Source organism: Pongo pygmaeus, chromosome 11 (genome assembly GCF_028885625.2).
Source record: "Pongo pygmaeus isolate AG05252 chromosome 11, NHGRI_mPonPyg2-v2.0_pri, whole genome shotgun sequence".
Lineage (NCBI taxonomy): Eukaryota > Metazoa > Chordata > Mammalia > Primates > Hominidae > Pongo > Pongo pygmaeus.
In genome coordinates this window covers 33,445,347-33,463,146 of record NC_072384.2, presented here as the reverse complement: position 1 = coordinate 33,463,146, position 17,800 = coordinate 33,445,347, and the positions used below count along the sequence as shown (strand labels likewise).

The following is a 17,800-nucleotide window of genomic DNA, read 5'->3' as shown; positions in this document are numbered from 1 at the left end:
CCAGGAGGCGGAGGTTACAGTGAGCCAAAACTGTACCATTGCACTCCAGCCTGGGAGACAGAGCAATACACCGTCTCAAAAAAAAAAAAAAATAGTAGAGATCTATATCTACTATGTGCTTCTGATTTGGCTATTTTCCCTCTACAAAACTCCTTTAGAAGAAAGAAACCAGGGAAAAATATGTCCATTAAAAGACATGTATAGTATGTTTCTGATGTTCATGGACTGTATGAGCAGAAAATTGTAAAACTGAGAAGGACCTCAGTAAGGGAGGGAGGGACACATCTACCTTCAAGCTGACTGTTGTCTTAAGACTACCTTATTCTTAAGGACTTCATGGAAGAGCATACTGTATAATCGTCTGAAAAGTTTCTGGAAGAGTTTCATTATTTTTAATCCAAACGAAGCCAATTCCTGCAAACCGCATAAAGTATTAACATTTTTCTCTGTGTCAACAAGCCCTGAGCAGTAACACAGGTTTGTACACTTGGGCAACTTAGGAGAACAAGCTCAACCCACAGTCATTACAAATCCACCATCTCTATGAAACAGTCTGGACTCAATAAATGTTTACTAAAGGATGGACGGTTGGAAAGAACTGATTCCATGCCAGTGACCCGTTTTAAACTAGCATCTGTCTGAGATAGCCTTGAGGGGAAGGAATGGGTTTTGAAAACGGATTATCGTGACACGGAAAAAGCTGTAACTCTAGTAACTGCAGTCAAGATTTGTTTCTAGAAAACAATCCTCAGCATCTTGGTCAGATCAAGAGCACTTCATTCATGAGTAGTGGTGTAGGCTAACGGAATATATACCCATATGCCTCGGGCCTAAATGATACCAACTTAGTTTCAGTGCTTTTAATCTTTTATGTTTTCATAAACACCTAATTGGTGCATCATACGGCAATTTTCCTTATGAGTACTGCCCATGGGTGGCAAGTGACTTATGAATCATACCAGTAATAAAACTGTAAGATTCCAAAAAAGGTTCATGATATAAAGAAGTAGTTTATTATCCTTTACTTCACCAATGCTTTCAAATCTCGATTTTACCTTAAGAATCAGACAAGCTACTTCCTGAGTCACCTGAAAACTACTGCGTCACCCTTGGCTCTCTGTTCATTTGCAAAACACCTGGTCACCAAGAAACCAAAAGGCCCTTTAATTCTACCGTCAGCAAAAGTTTTAATGTTCAACTAATCTAAATATAATTTCCTGCAGAGCCAAGTACATAACATTAATGGAAATTTATAGCCATTTCTAGCTGTGTCTATAGATAAAGAAAATATTGAAGAAGTCCTTTCTCCTTCCTGATTTTCAAATCAGGTACTGTACACCACCACAGCATTCATCAAGATTTCACCCAAAGTAATTTTTGGAGATTAATTGGCTCCCTCAATTTCTTCTTGGGATTATGCTGTAATTTTCTTCCCTTTCTTAATTATAACTAAGCTGCGAAAGCATTTGTAGATGGATATCATGGAAGTACAATTCAATCTTTTGTGTGTGTGTGTGTGTGTGTGTGTGTGTATTTTTTAATTATGGAGATGAGGTCTCACTATATTGCCCAGGCTGGTCTCAAACCCCTAAGCTCAAGTGAGCCTCCTGCCTCGGCCTCCCAAAGTGCTGGGATTACAGGCACGAGCCACGGCGCCCAGCCTTGAAATCCCATTTTCAACCAACATTTATTCCTTTCATTTTATTTTTTGGATGAAAGTTACAAATGCCCTACAAACAAAATAACCTACTTGATACACTCTTACTCTACCACAGCATTCTATCAGAAACCTGCATTGTGTCTTTGCCCTTCCCCAAAGTATCTCTAAAGGTGAGCCGTGACAAGCCAATACAGGTTCAGGGCCCAGCTGCGTGGTGCCCACCCAGGATTCAATGGCACAGGACAAAGGTAGCCAATTCCAGACTTGCAGGTCTCACATCTCCCCACCCACTTATGACCCTCAGCACTGGAACCTGTCAGGTTGATCCCTTCTCAAGGGGTCAACCTCAAGCATTTCTTTCTCTTATTCCCTATGGACGACGTCTCTCCCAATAGAAGAATCTCAGAATCTAGAATACCAAAAACAACCACGGATTTCCCTAACTTTGTCTACGTCTAAGACAAAGGTGGCTGAGAACATCAAAGTAAAGAGTGTGTATGGTTCTGCCTAAAACCCCTTTATGCCTAGAGAAAATATTTCAAATAAGACCAACTGATATGCACTAGAAACAAATCATGATCACATATAAACTTTAAGTCTTTCAATCTTCCTTGTCATGCATCAGATAATCACATAGAAAAGAGCCCTACAATTACAATACTAGCTTCACGTGGCTTTCATCCACATTGGGCGGAGCAGCTAAATTCACCATACTGTGAAGCCCAGTTTCATAGATCTAGGTTGGTCTTTGACGCCAGAACGTATTAAATGGTAACCTTAAATAGGTTTAGATTCACTCAACTCAAAACTTTCTCTCATCTTTCCATTTCAATGAGGCCTCTCATCAAGTCTCCATGAAAAGTGTCCCCCAAATACAATAAAATCAAAACCTGTCCCAACTCACTAATACTGCTTGCGCTCAAATACAAAGCTCCAGCTGTCAAACTGTGTGACAGCAACCAAGTGATCTCCAACCCCCCGTCTTTTTGTGTCTAAAACAGAGGTCATCATGGGGCCTCATTATGAAAATGGGGATTCACAGCCAAGGCAAGGGAGACACAGTCTGCGTGTGGCACCAGGGTCAGTGAGCCTTCCACAAATGTTAGCAATTATGATTACTCTGGTTGCTGTTGCTTTAATGCAACAATAAATTAATAGGATTATAAACGGGCAGTTCTAGAACCACTGCGAAGCCTGGAACCATAGGAGCAGGTGGTGCCTGATGCTACCTGACAGTTATTTTGCTGATAGCTACTTTGTCAGGCAGGTGTGACAAGGATGATTTAATGGCTTGCAACTTGGAATGCCCTTAGTTAAAATGACTGCTCTCCTACAAATGGTCCCCAGCTACAGTGTGTTTGATTTACAGTTGAGAAAAAAATAGCCAAACTTCTGAATCCATCACTAACTTGGATTACAGAGATAATAGTTGTAGCCAAAGCTTATCCAAAATTTTAACCAAGACATGATGAAACCGTGCTGGAAGACCACTTATCTAGGTTTGCAACCATTTTTAATGTTCATTTGCAGTATCACAAAGAACAGATTCCCTTTACATGACTTGCACACCATACCAAATGAAATTTGGTATTGTCATCAAAATTTTAACAAGCACCAGGGTATTAATCTTAAAATTCTGTTTTCTAAACCATCCCCAAGCTACTTGTGTTTCTTTCCCTTAGCACAGTAGTTCTCAAAGTGTAGACCCCGAACCGGCAACATCATCATCTGGGAAGGTAGGAATGCAAAAATCTAAGACCCTGCAGGTCCACTCAATCAGAAACTCTGGGGTGGGGCCAGTGCTGTTTTAAGAAGGCCTCCAGGTGATTCTTGGATGCATGCTCAAGTTGGAGAACCACTGCCAACACGCTATAAACATGTGGGCTGGGCCATTACTTCAGGCAGCTCTTTTCCTTAAACTATCTGGCATTTTTCTGTCCCTTAGAAACCTGCTATAGGATGATGTCAACTGTTCTATTTTTAATTCCTCATGATGAGGCTGAGGATGATTCATTCAGCACCTTATGTGATCACTTAAATAGTAAGGATCCTTCCCTCCCACCCTAATGGAAGGTGACTGCTGCCTGTTATTTCTGATGTAATTACAGGAACAATTCAGTAACAAAAGCTTGTCCTTTCTCAACCTCAGCGAACGTTGTAATAGAGACTTATAACTCCCTGTTAGTTTCCATAATGTGTTGCTCGTAACGTATCCTTTGAAACCCATCTTACCATATGTCATAACAAGGAAACACAGAACCCAGGATCAAACTTGTAGTTAATAGAGATCAAAACTGCAAGTCTTTGGGCAAACCTTTTTCAATTGACAAGAAACAAGTCTGTATCAACCATCTGGTTTTATCTCATTTATCTAAGTGAAATCCCTATAAAGAAAAAAAAACAGTTGATTTAAAGCTCTCTATGGGTCCTGAGGTGACCTCATCTATTGTGCATGGTCCCATCACCACCCAACATCTAACTTAACTAATTACCAAAGTAGGAAGCATTCAGAGACATTTCCTAAATATTAAATAAAACCTTTTCTATACCTTTAATTTGTTGTAATTTGTTGAGGTGTGTATTAATTCAGAAGTTAATTTCATACCTGCTATGAGGTCTCCTGATGAATTGTGAATACCAACATGTTATTAATTTCCCTTGTTTTTGATTAATCTTGCACTTAATGCCAGACAAGAAAGGCAACATTAATGTCTGAAAGACAAAGTTCAGTTCTTGTAATATACTAAATCAATCTCACGTGTTCAAGTAAACAGAAAGCCCAGATAAGGAAATAATGGAATTGGCTCCAGAAAGTGTCCAAGGTGTGATGTAAATAAATGCCCAGAAACTCAGAATGTTTAAGCTGTAAACTCCAGTTTTAATACTCCTCAGAGAGAGGAAGAGAATGCAAGTCAGAATTCTGAAGACTACACTATGCACGAATAAACTTGTGCCCTTACTGTTGACCAGAGACATGATTTATCACACTATAGTTCTTACATTTCCAAGGGTCCCTCTGTGTATCACTCAGGATCTTCACACCTTTCTCCTTGTCTTCTCTCAACTGTCTCTGCGATCATCTCAGCACTCCCGGCTCAATACATGTGAAAAGACAGTCTCCCTCATCAGAGGCTATGAAGGAAAGGAGCAAGACCCAGTCTTATGCAGTTTTAGATCTTCAGGGACCTCTGTGTCTACATGCCAATCCTATTCCCCTTAATAATGCCTATAGTGAGACCCTGCTATGTGCCGAGACACTGGGAGCCTCAGGCAAGTTATCAAACACAGCTGTACCTCTTTGAGGTACTATTTTTCATACCTTACAGGAGAAGAAACTGAGATTCAGAAAGCTAAATATCTTGCATAGTTGATCCCCATCTTAACACAGATCTGCCAGGCTCCCAAGCCTGGAGTCTTCCATATCACACTGCTTCCCTAGGAACATGAGTTACAGAACATTGCTGGCTCCCTAGAATTTTTTTTTTTTTTTTTTTTTTGAGACAGAGTTTCGTTCTGTCGCCCAGGCTGGAGTGCAGTGGCGCCATCTCAGCTCACTGCAAGCTCCACCTCCCGGGTTCACACCATTCTCTTGCCTCAGCCTCCCGAGTAGCCGGGACTACAGGCGCCCGCCACCATGCCTGGCTAATTTTTTGTATTTTTAGTAGAGATGGGGTTTCACCCTGTTAGCCAGGATGGTGTCGATCTCCTGACCTCATGATCCACCTGCCTCGGCTTCTCAAAGTGCTGGGATTACAGGCGTGAGCCACCGCGCCTGGCCCTAGATAATTTTTTTAGAAGACCTGAATGCTATGAGCATGCCATCTTCCTCTAAAAAAACTTCCCTTCCCACTTCCAGCTCCAACTCACCGAAGTCTTCTTTGAATTCCAACATGAAACAACCTCACGATCCCATGCAATATATTAAATTTTCTAATGTGCATTAGAGTATCCATGTCTTAAATCTCTACTCATAAATAAGCCAGCCCCACTAGGACTTACATCCCAGCTCTATGGCTAAATAGAGCAATCAGTCATCTCTGGCCATCAGCTAGAGCAGTGATGCCCAACATGGAAGCCACTTATAACGTGTGGTTATTTCAACCTAAAGAAAATTTTAAGATTTCATTCCTTAGATGCTCTAGCCATATTTTAAGTGCTCAAAAGCCAGTTGTGACTAATGGCTACCATACTGGATGGCACAGATACAGAACACGTCCATCATCACATAAAGTTCTACCACACAGCCCTGGTGGAGAGTTATCTCAAGGCAGCATCTTTTCATCTTATACCCTATCAACACCGTGCTGGAGGACAGAGCCTCCTTACCACAGAATTAAGGGACTGTCAGGCTAAGTGTGGCCATACTCACGTGTTTTTGTTTTGTTTTGTTTTTGAGACAGGTGTCACTATGTTGCCCAGGTTGGAACAGAGTGGCTATTCACAGGCCCAATTATAGCACACAACAGCCTCAACCTTCTGGACTCAAGCAATCCTCCTGTCTCAGCACATCTCATCTTTTAACAAATAACACTTCTGGAGGAGTTAAGTCATTTGGCATACTTATTAATATAGAATACTAACTAGTAAGTGGACTGACCTCATAGGACAGAAAGCATCAGAAATGAGAGGCGCTAAGAGAAAATCATAGTAGGCCCTCGCATTCAGGAATAACCACCCTGTGCAACCGCACCTCAGGAAGCACCCAAGCGCAAGCCCCACAGACAAGAAGAACCACCCACACAGGCCCACCTCTGAGGTGCATCCTAATCAAGGCCCTCTCCACGTAAGAGGTTAACCTCTACAATTCTTCCTTGGCAAGATGAGGTCCCCAAATTGGGTCTCGTTTCTATTTATTAAAGAGGACAATGCTAGGAAACCAACCAACTCTCAAAGCTTATTTCCTACTCTCAAAGCTTATCACTCACTGAATTGCTTCACTGAAAGTTGGAATAATTAGCACGTAGACAAGCTTTTGTTGACAAGGACAGCAGGCTAGAAACAGCCTCAGTTCCCTTGGGGACAACTGACCTAGGAGTTTTAGTTTAAAAGATTTTCAGGAATTAAAAGCCTGAGAAATTCTGGGGGTAGCTCCAATTTGGGGAAGGACCCTAGAATACAATACTGGTTACTGCTGGATTAGAACAGCCAGAGTGAGGCACATGGAGTGGTAAATAGGCAAGAACATTGATATGAGTTTCAACTGTTACCACCTGCAGGTTCCCTACACACTGCATCTCTTCTCTCTCTCTTGTTCATTGTCCCCTATCCTCTCTTCCTGCTGTCTGTGCATTCAGCCACTAAAACCGAATTCCGCACCCAGGACAAGCCAGCCTTCATGGCTGCCAATATTGGTCTATAAAGAAGTGGATCCAAGTCATAATGCTACTTCTGTTGCCAACTCCTTTAGATGATTTTGGCAACCCCTTTGACAGCCCCCCGACTCGAACTGCTATACAGGTCAGACCTAGGTCTCTCTCAGTACAATGTTAAGGTAATGAAAGGGAACTGTGTAGAGCTAAGACAAGAAACCAAAGTGGAGAATTTTCTAATAACAAATGCAAATCAATTCATCCTTCTGGGGGAAAATAAACTCACATGTTCCTCTTAGAGCCTCTGACAATCATCCAGTCCTGGACAAACGTACCTCTCTCCTCTGAGCATCCAACTTAATCACATCAGTAAGATGTCTGCCTTTTTTTTCAGCATTACTCACCTTTGCTTAAGAACCACAGCCAGTTGAATTGCTAACTCTGACAAGAGTCCCTGTCTTAACTGTCTCCTACTCAGTAGCTTACACCAGCTTTCTAACCTGGTGGGCCTTTCTCCATCCTCATGCCCCTCCCCTGATTTCATCCTGCACACCTGCCAGGTGAACCGTCCGGAACACCCTTACCCCAGCCCCCACTCACTAAAGCAGGGCCTTCAATAAGGCGTCTTAGGTACCAACATCTCTAAGATCAAACCCTGGCCTCCAAGGCCCTCCAGAATCAGGAAGGGCTGCTCTGACTAAGAAATCTACCTTTTCTCCATATCGTACAGTCAGGTTATTTTCCCTGTCCCCAATACATCCCCCTTCAAGCTCACCTTACCCTTGCATAACTCAGACATCTCCTCTGGGAAACTTTCCCTCCTGGGTGTAGTAACTCTCCTAAGCAGACTGTCAACTCCTCAAGAGCAGGACACGTCTTACACTTCTCCATGTCTCTGAAGAGTATTTCAGACACAGAATCTTCAGCAACACCGACACTCCACAAATATTTGACAATCCACTGAAAATACAGTTTCTATTCATGCTCCTAAGTTCATTATTCCAACAGCAGATTCTCAGACCACTAAGGTCATCCCACTTCAATACACAGTTTGCAAGGCACTTAACATCTCTAAACCTCGGTTTCATCTTCTGTGAAATTGCAGTAATAACAGCACCTACCCCACATGGTCATTGGTGTTAAAGAGATAATGGTGAAGCACTTAGCATCATGTCTGGTGCATAGTAGGCATCCCATACATGTTATTTCTACCCCTCCTCCTAATATCAGTAAGTCTCCTTAAGGGGACAATGTGACACAGTAGAAATAACATGGTTGGGAGGACAGAACGAACCTGGGTTGAAATCCCAACTCTGTTCAGATCCTAACTGTGGGACCTTAGGGAAGTCACTCATCACTTAACTGTATTACCTTCAATGGTAAAAGGAGATCAATAACCTCAAAGGATTCGTCTAAGGACTAAATGAGAGAATATACCTAAAGTTCCCAGTACATAGTCAGCAGCTCAATTAGTAGCATTTACTAAATATGGTTTTAATTCCATTAAAGCCATAACAACTAGAAAAGAAAGACACACCCTTGCACTCCTCACTTGCCTCACTGCCATCTCCTTCTGGTCATATTCTTTAAGGGAAGTCCCTAAATCAGGCCCAGAGTTTCAGCTGACAACCCGCCAGTCTTCAGCAAAAGGTCCTAAACCACGAGTACAAGAAAATTACATGGTGAGCTGCAAGGAGACCCATTTCTTTAAGGAGAGCAGGTGTATTTTGTTTTTGTTTTTTTTTGACATGGAGTCCTGCTTTGTCACCCAGGCTGCAGTGCAGTGGTGTGATCTCGACTCACTGCAACCTCCACTTCCTCGGTTCAAGCAATTCTCCTGCCTCAGCCTCCCAAGCAGTTGGAGTTACAGGCCTGCGCCGCCATGCCCAGCTAATTTTTTTTTTTAAAGGACAGCCAGGGTTTCACCATGTTGGCCAGGATGGTCTCAAACTCTTAACCTCATGTGATCTGCCCACCTCAGCCTCCCAAAGTGCAGGGATTACAGTCATGAGCCACTGCGCCTGGCCAAACATGTGTATTCTCATTCTTATCACTTCACCATCTCCAAATATTCATATCTACTCCTATTTTACACATGTTTAGCAAGGTCCTTCTAGAAAGAAAAATACACTGGTACTATTATTCATTTAAAAAAATAATAAATCTATGAAACTATTCTAACAAAAGGAGAGCCAGAAGTACTGAGAGAAAAATCCACAGATTAAACTCGATATGCAAACAAGTAGATAAAATATGACAACCCTATGAAAAGCCCCCAGCCAAGATCACAACCTTACTAGAAGGAAAAATAAACTCTACTCTTCCAGACCACACCAGGAGTTTTTGAAAACTGAGGGGAAGTCAGAGCAGAAGACAATCCTGAGGCTCCTACTCCCCTCTTCCTAGCAGCCCAGGCTTCCGCCTCCTGCCAGCCGGAGTCCAGGGCCCTGGGAGATCCTGCAGGAGGGGAGACAAGAGGAGGGCAAGAGGCCAGCATTCAGAAGTTAAATGAGTTACCAGGTAACAAGGCTCCCACCAGAAATATGTCTTCTAGGCAATGGTCTGATCACACAAAGCTGAAAAATGACTTCACTTCCTTCCCGTTGCTCCCAGGCCCAACCCAGCCCCCAAGGCTAGCCCCATGGTCTTGGCAACGCACTGGCCTGGCTCCAGCTCAACAGGATCTTCCCCCAGTCCTGCTCAGTCATCAATGCAAGGACAGTCATTCCCTCCTGAGGGAGGCTAAGAAAGCCTTATTGGAAACCATGGTGACAGAGTTTGTCCTTCACAAGGGCTTATATATCCTGTAAAGAGCTGCAAACGCACGACCACTGGCAAATACTGCAGATGGCCTCCCTGCCTCCAAGCTTCTTCACCTTCTTCCACCATCTCCAGCTGTCCTAATTTCTTCAAGCTAGAGCCTGCCGCGGGGCTCACAGATGTTCTCTGCTAAAACTATTCAGTCTGCTCAGATCGTCCTGGCAGATCCTAGCCTGAAGTTCACCAGAAGTATCAGATAACACTAATGATCATGGCAGAGCAGCTGGACCATTACCCAATGCTCACCAGCCAGCCAGATGCTTCCGAAGAACTGCATGCAACTTTCCCCACAACCCCTTTCAGGGGCTACCCTTATTATCTCCACTTGCAGGTGAAGGAACTAAGCACAGAGGGTTAAAGTAACCTGCACAAAGTCACAGCTGACGAGGGAAGCCAGGATGTAAACCCTACACAGCACCTACACCTGTAGCTACTCTCCACCCTTTGTCCTTTTGCTAACCCCTAGAAGAATGACCCCTTACACACAACAAACCAGCATCAGGTGCTGGTGGGGGAAGTGGAGGACCAGATGTGTTCATACAATACCCGCACCCAATCCTTAACCTACACCAACAGCTGCACCCAGCCTTCACATCCCCCATGAGCAGTTTGGGTGAGCCAGACTGCATTTTGCAAAAGTGGAAACCAGGCCGGGCGCAGTGGCCTGTAATCCCAGCACTTTGGGAGGCTGAGGCAGGCGGATCACGAGGTCAGGAGGTCAAGACCATCCTGGCTAACAAGGTGAAACCCCATCTCTACTAAAAATACAAAAATTAGCCAGGCGTGGTGGCAGGCGCCTGTAGTCCCAGCTGCTCGGGAGGCTGATGCAGGAGAGTGGCGTGAACCTGGGAAGTGGAGCTTGCAGTGAGCCGAGATTGCACCACTACACTCCAGCCTGGGTGACAAAGCGAAACTCCATCTCAAAACAAAAATAATAAAAAAAATTAAAAATTGGAAACCATATTACCACTTACCCCAGGTTCCACCACACTAGTCAGGCAAATATGCTGATTGACTTGTCTGATATAAACCCATCCCCCTTCCTAGGAAAGCACAGCAGCAGCCAGCTGAGGAATCTACATTTTCTCTCCCCAAAGGACTCTGATGCAGTTTAGGATACATGGCACCACCACCCTTCTCCAGAGAGCTCATTTTCAGGGCAGAGTTGGGAAAAGGATGTTAGAATCCCATAAGGAACTTTTAAAGAGATACGCCATGCCAGCAACCGAATCTTCTAGGGAGTAAGGAGAGAAGAGGAGCTAAAGTAATGCTTCACTTCTAGGAGTCCTTATCATGCCCCCACTATTGAGGCAATGCCTTTCCAGCACAGTCTCCACTCACTGCAACCTCTGCCTCCGGGGCGGGAGTGGAGGGGGGCAGTGGCTGGGACTATAGGCTGTGCCACCATGCCCGACTAATTTTTAGTAGATACAGGGTTTCCCCATGTTGGCCAGGCTGGTCTCAAACTCCTGGTCTCAAGTAATCCACCTGCCTCAGCCTCCCAAAAGCCTCCCAAGGTACTGGGATTGCAGGCGTTAGCCACCATGCCCAGCCTCATACTACTTATGAAGATAGTAAAATTAGATCATGTGAAAGTACAAATACCCTGTAAAAACTCCTCTACAGATGTTTGCTGTTCACTTGTAATCAGAGAAAACACAACTGTCTTAACTCTTTGGGCTGGTGTAAAGCACTAGAAACCTTCTGTCTGAGCAATCTTGTCACCGTTCAAATGCTTTAACATTCTCTCCTCCAGAGATTCACTTAGCAGACACATTGCAAGCAAAGAGAAAGGAAGAAAAAAAAGAGGAAGGGAAGCGAGAAGGGAAGGAATGGATGAATCCTGGGGCCTTTTACAGGACACTATGTTGGGAATACAGGGACCCTTCACACACACACACACACACACACACACACACACACACACACACACAGAGTAGAATTTAGACTAGTGTTCTCCAGAAGAAATGTAATGCAAGCCACAGATGTAATTTTAAATGTTCTGGTAGCCACATAAAAGGTAAATAGAAACAGGTAAACTTAATTTTTAAAATGTATTTTATGTAACATAATATATACAAAATATCACCATGTAAAACATGTAATCAACATTGAAACATGTATGAAATAGTTTACATTCTTTTCTTCATATTTAGAATTTGGTGTGTATTTTACATTTATAGTCTACCTCAATTCAGATTCGCAGCATTTCAAGAGCTCAATAGCCACATGTGCCTAGTGGTTATCATGTGAGACAGCCCAGATTCAGACAGTGAAGGGCAGATAAAGGGGAAGAAAAGGGGTAAGAATAAAACTCTAAAAGCTCTTGGGGGGGTCCATTTGGGGAGACAGTAGTAGTGATGGCAGTGGGGGCCCATATGGAGCAGCCGCTGCTGTAGCAGGGGAGGCACAGGTGGGACAGGGCACTCCACAGAGGCAGCGGGAGACGGGAACAGGCAAGAGCCCCGCCCCCTTCCGAATTGGTGGGGCAGGAGCCCTGACCTCCTGGATGCAGCTGCAGCCACCCAGCCATGGCTGTGGGTCCGGGCATCTCTGCACTCCTGGGGGCCCAGTTAGCACCCCCAGCCCCCACAGGCTTGGAAGGGCCTGCTTTCGCTGCCTAGCCACTCTCGGCTCCCGGCACCAGCTCTGATTTCAGAGCAAAGTCGAGGCCAAGTCCTCGGCACTGTCGCAACCTGGCCATGTATGAGCACACTGGGGCAGCGCTGACATGCCAGCCCTCTGCCACCCCTCCAGACTTTGGGCACCAATGAACACAGGAGGGAAGCCAAGGGGGCACTTAGAGGGGGTGAGGGTGACTCGGTATGGGCCTGCAGGTGCCCCTTGGCACAATTTAGGTGCCATGGACAGTGGGAGGAGGCAGACATGCTCCCAGGCAAAAAGGGGCAGGTCCCTGGTAAAACCCCACCTTCACGCCAGGGACGGCCTGAGGCCTGGGGGCCAGGCTGCCATTCCACCTACCAGAGTGATAACTTATGGTGCTTTTTCTGGCCTGCCCATGGCCGCCCATGGACCAATCAGCACACGCTTCCTTCCTTCTGAAGCTCATAAAAACGCTGGACTCAGCCAGACTCGGCCAGATATCAGAACAACCTGTCTGCAGAGACAAGCTACCCTCAGCTGAGGTCTCCCCTCAGCTGAGAGCTGAACAGACTTGTCAGGACACCCTGCCTGCAGAGACAAGCTACCCTCAGCTGAGGTCTCCCCTCAGCTGAGAGCTGAACAGACTTGTCAGGACACCCTGCCTATGGATAGAAGCTACCCACTTCAAGTATTCTAAGAACTGTACTGCTGCTCAATGAAGCCCCTCTCTGCCTTGCTCACCCTCTGGTTGTCCGCGTACCTGGCAGGATCTAGGCTGTGTCCCCCTTATGATAATCTAATGCCTGATGATCTGTCACTGTCTCCCATCACCCCCAGATGAGACCATCTAGTTGCAGGAAAACAAGATCAGGGCTCCCACTGATTCTACGTTACGGTGAGTTGTATAATTATTTCATTATATATTACAATGTAATAACAGAAATAAAGTACCCAATAGATGTAACGTACTTGAATCATCCCAAAACCACCATCCCCCACAACCACCAGTCCATGGAAGAATTGTCTTCCATGAAACCAGTCCCTGGTGCCAAAAAGGTTGGGGACCACTGAGCTAGACAACACATTGGTTATAATGACCCTTCAAAATATCAATAGTAGTAACCATGGTTTTGTTAGTAACACCAGTAATGGTCACCATTTACTAAGGGCTTACTAAACCCCCAAGCACCTTGCAAATGTTTCACAAGCTTTTTTAAAAAATAAGCTTTCATTTTTGAATCATTTTAAATTTGCAGAAAAGTTGCAAAGATAGTACAGAGTCCCTGTATGCTCTTTGGCCAGCTTCCCCTAAAGTTAACGTCTTACAAAACCATGATATATCTGTCAAAACAAAAAAATTAACATTGGTATGATACTATTAACTACACATTTGATTTGGATTTTAGCAGTTTTATAAGTATTTTATCTTCCCAAGAACCCTATGAAGTAAGTACCATTCTAATCCTGATATGATGGAGGATGCTGAGGCTTAGTAAGAATCAATCACTTGCTTATATTAACAGTAAAATGCCAAAGACTAGCAAGACTTAGATTATGATTTTGGTTCCTCCATATCTGGAGGCTCTGCTTAATCCCTACACCATAAGCTTACCTAGATATCATCGTTCCCAATTTATAGAACAAGAAACCCTGACAAGAAGTGAGCTACCTGAAGGCATGCTGCATCAAACCTGGATGTGTCCGAGTCCAGTGTCCCAGTTGCACTCTGGCCACACCACCATCTCCCTCCATGACACAAGAGAGATGAGGAGTTGCTCAGGGCCCATGCAAAGCCCCTGAAACCCATGAGGAATGTCGTGAAGGCTGTGATGTGGAGGGAGGGGATCACAGCCCTCGAAACTGACTACTTGTTCCAGGGCTACTGGTAAACCTGAGAGCTCTCCTGTGGCTCTTGTCAGGTAAAAGGGACACAGGGAGCCAACTCAAGAGTGCCTTACAAGGAGCATGTCTAGAGGAATGAGTGGTAGAAGGAGCAGCCACCAACTACTCTAAATTTAGCTACAACCAAACCACTGGGATCCTTGCTTTGGGCCTCTATAAGGAACTCTTTTAAAACATTCTTCTCCTGGGGGATCCTGTAGCTCAGTCCTTTCTAGCCCCTAGATTTTACCACCTGGGCAACAAAAGAGGCAGGAGTCGTTAACAACCTCACACAGACCTAAAAAGAATGACACAGGGCAAGCAGACAGAGACCTGGACGAACTTATCTGGACAGCCCGTAACAAGCCATGTTTTGCACCTTTCTTCCAGCCTTCATTTCCTTTTTGGCACTCCACGATCCCCTCCAGGTGTTTCTGAGGCACACTGCAGTTTGAGAACCTGTGACCTAGAAATGTATTCGGAAGGGTCTCTGTATGCAAATAAACAAGATCTCATGCATAGACTGGGGGCCCGTGGAGAAGTGCACAAGCTGAGCTGGGGGAGCAGCATTCATTCATCTCACAGTTAGGGAGCAGTAGAGGCCAGGCCTGCATTGTGTGCTGCTGGACGTCCTAGGCTCCTGGGGCATAAAGTATAGGAGAGCTTGAAGATATCAATCAAGCAAGCCTACGGATGAATACAGAATTACAAACTGTGGCAGCTACTATGAAAGAAAAGAATGGCGGGGAGAGCAGCAGAGAATAATGGGGATCTGCTCTCAGCTGAGGGGTCCAGGGAGGCCTCCCTGCAGAAGAAAAGGACATTTAAGTGCAGATAGGAAGAGGCAGGAGTTGGCCAGGAAAAGAGGGAAGGAAGTAAGCTTTCTCAGAAAAAGAACACCATGTGCAAAGGCTCTGGAGCTGGGGAGAGTATGGTACTTGGGAGATCCTGAAAGAGCCAGTGTGGCTAGAAACAGAGGGAGGCAGGAGGACAAGTGAAAATGAAGCTGGAGATGTCACCTGGGCCAGAGGTATGACCAAGAGTCTGTGCTGGCATCTAAGCTTAAAAAGGATGGCCCTGAATTTTAGTAGAATATTGACAATAAAAATAACAACCAACATTTTTTCCAGTACTATGTGCCAGGCCCTGTCCTAAGTGCTCCATATAAAAAGGTAATCCTTACAACATTCCAACAAGTAGGTTCCACTCCTATCAGCATGCCACTTTACAGATGAGAACACAATTCAATTCAGCTGCTCCAAGTCAGACCTAGTTAAGGACTGGAACACAATCAGACCAACTTCAGAAACCAAGCTCTCAATCACTTCATCATTCTGCAGGAGAATGGAGAAGCAGATGGACCTCAATGATCTGCTTTGCGTTTTCAGAAGCTCAATATGGATGCCGTGCAGACAGGGAAGTGAGAATGGAAGCAAAGGCCACGGCATCTTCCAGGCCAGAAATGGCAGGAGCCTGGGCCAGGGTGGCGGCAGCAGAGATGTCCAAGACACAGGAATTCTGGGCGGTGGGGAAAGAGAACACTCTCCTAGGGACTGTTTCACATATTCCAAACTCCTGACCATGAACAAAGTTTGTGCATCCTAACCCACCCCAACCACCTGCCATCAGACAATGCGAATAAGCGCCGAGGAGAGTTCTCCCTCTTCTGCAGGACTGACCCAAAACACAGGGCGGTCACTGAGCCTCTGCTATTCCTAAGAGTTAGCATTGATGAAAAAGTCTGTTCTTTGTTTAGAAGGGATGTCATTATCCTCCAGGAAAGGTCACAGATGACCAAGACACCTCACGGTGGTGCCCTCAAGAACAATGACCAGATTCAAACTTAGATATAAAAAGATGCTTCTAGCTTGAATTTTAACAAGCAGAGTTTCTCTTTAATTAACTTGATTGCCTCACAGCTCATTAGTGTTGGACAGCACAGTTGTCAGGATGGCTCGCGTTTCTAGAAAACTCCCACCTATGGCTTGGTAAAACAGTATGGATCTTGGAGAGGCCATTTCCTTGGATGAGATTTAGAGTCTCAGGGGTGTGGTCAGTGTCCTCTGACTTCAAATAAAAAGGGTGTTGTGGGGTAGATAATGGAGGCTTACTAACAGCTTACACAGCCCGAGAATCAAAGCCACTGACAGCTCCGTGCAGGCAATGGGGACACCTGGACTGGCAGAACCACTGAGTTTCTTGTCTCCCGTGACAGGTCTAATCAGGACTTCCCCAAAATGGGGCTTGCCTGTGCCCTCTGACCTGCATGTCTGAACACAGCATGGATAGGCCTGGCAGGATCTGGAGGAGGACACAGAAGGGGAGGAGTGGGTGGGAGCAGGGCCACTTCCTTACATAAATAAGTCGCAGCCTCTCGTATTGCAACAGTTGTGAAAAAGTCCACACCCATTTCAGAGTTTTGAAAGACTTCATCTGAGATGGGTGGAGAGGGCCAAGTGCCCCTCTGAAGCTCTCTCCTGTGTGCCATCCGTTCCCCGACCCATATCTGTTTCTCCCATATTCCTCCTCATTACCGCTGCCTTAATTGGTCACAAAGTCTATGTATTATAAGTGGAAACTATTAATAACACCTGGTGGGTGAAAAATGCTATGGCTCTTATTTACAAAAGTATTAAATTAAGTACCTCTTGTTTTGCGGGGCTCTGGGTATTTTTTTTCCACAGGATAAAAAAAATAAAATAAAATAGGGCATAAGAACAAAGAGCTACAGCCCTGCCCTTGCACCTATGGAAGGGGCCGAGAAACTTCTAATGATGAGGGAAGGGAGGGAGAGAGTGGAGCGGAGAAACCCATGTCTCCGGGCCTTAACCCCCATAGCGTTAGGGCCTTCTCTTCCCAAGGAACCATAAGCAAGAGTTAATATGTTACTCAGCAAACACTGCTCGAGAAGTATAGTCAGTCATCTGCTATAAGGAAATCGTCCTCGAGTGGCCTGTAAGACTCTGAGTGAGTGGCTTAATCACCCAGCAGGGCCTAGCAGGCAATACAGAAAACTCCTCCGAGACAGCAAGCCTGTAAAGGCAAAGCATTATCATTTGTAACAGGATTAATAACAACATGGGCTGGAAACAAACAGACACCACTGGATTACGTTTCCAGCCTCTTCAGGGAGACCATCGAGTTCAATGAAGGGTTTTATTTCTTTGTTTTTAAACAAGACAGCATCTCCTACCATGTGATACCAAGAACCCTCTCTGGGGAAATCAGTTCTTGTGCATTTGTCCTGCCAATGACAGGCAGCCTGAGGTATAGGGATTAAAACAGTTAGTCAGGAGAAGGTCCAGGAGGAATTTTACAATTCCAATTTAATAATTAAAAAAAGAAAGAAGACCAAGGGTCTCCTGATTAAGCCTCAGCACTTTAAAAAGGCCTTAAGGGGATCAATATTCCCATGTCACAGTGCTCCCTAAGTTATTTTTTTAACCACTTGGGGCCCTGATTAAAAATGTGGACTCTGGCCTGGCATGGTGGCTCATGCCAGTAATCCCAACATTCTGGGAGGCTG

At 44.9% G+C, this 17,800-nt stretch overlaps 1 protein-coding gene across 5 annotated transcripts in view; it reads right to left on the bottom strand.

The window, feature by feature from the left end:
- The window catches only part of MGAT5 (alpha-1,6-mannosylglycoprotein 6-beta-N-acetylglucosaminyltransferase), a 339,082-nt gene that overhangs the window by 287,355 nt on the left and 33,927 nt on the right, over positions 1-17,800 (bottom strand). The window lies entirely within an intron of this gene.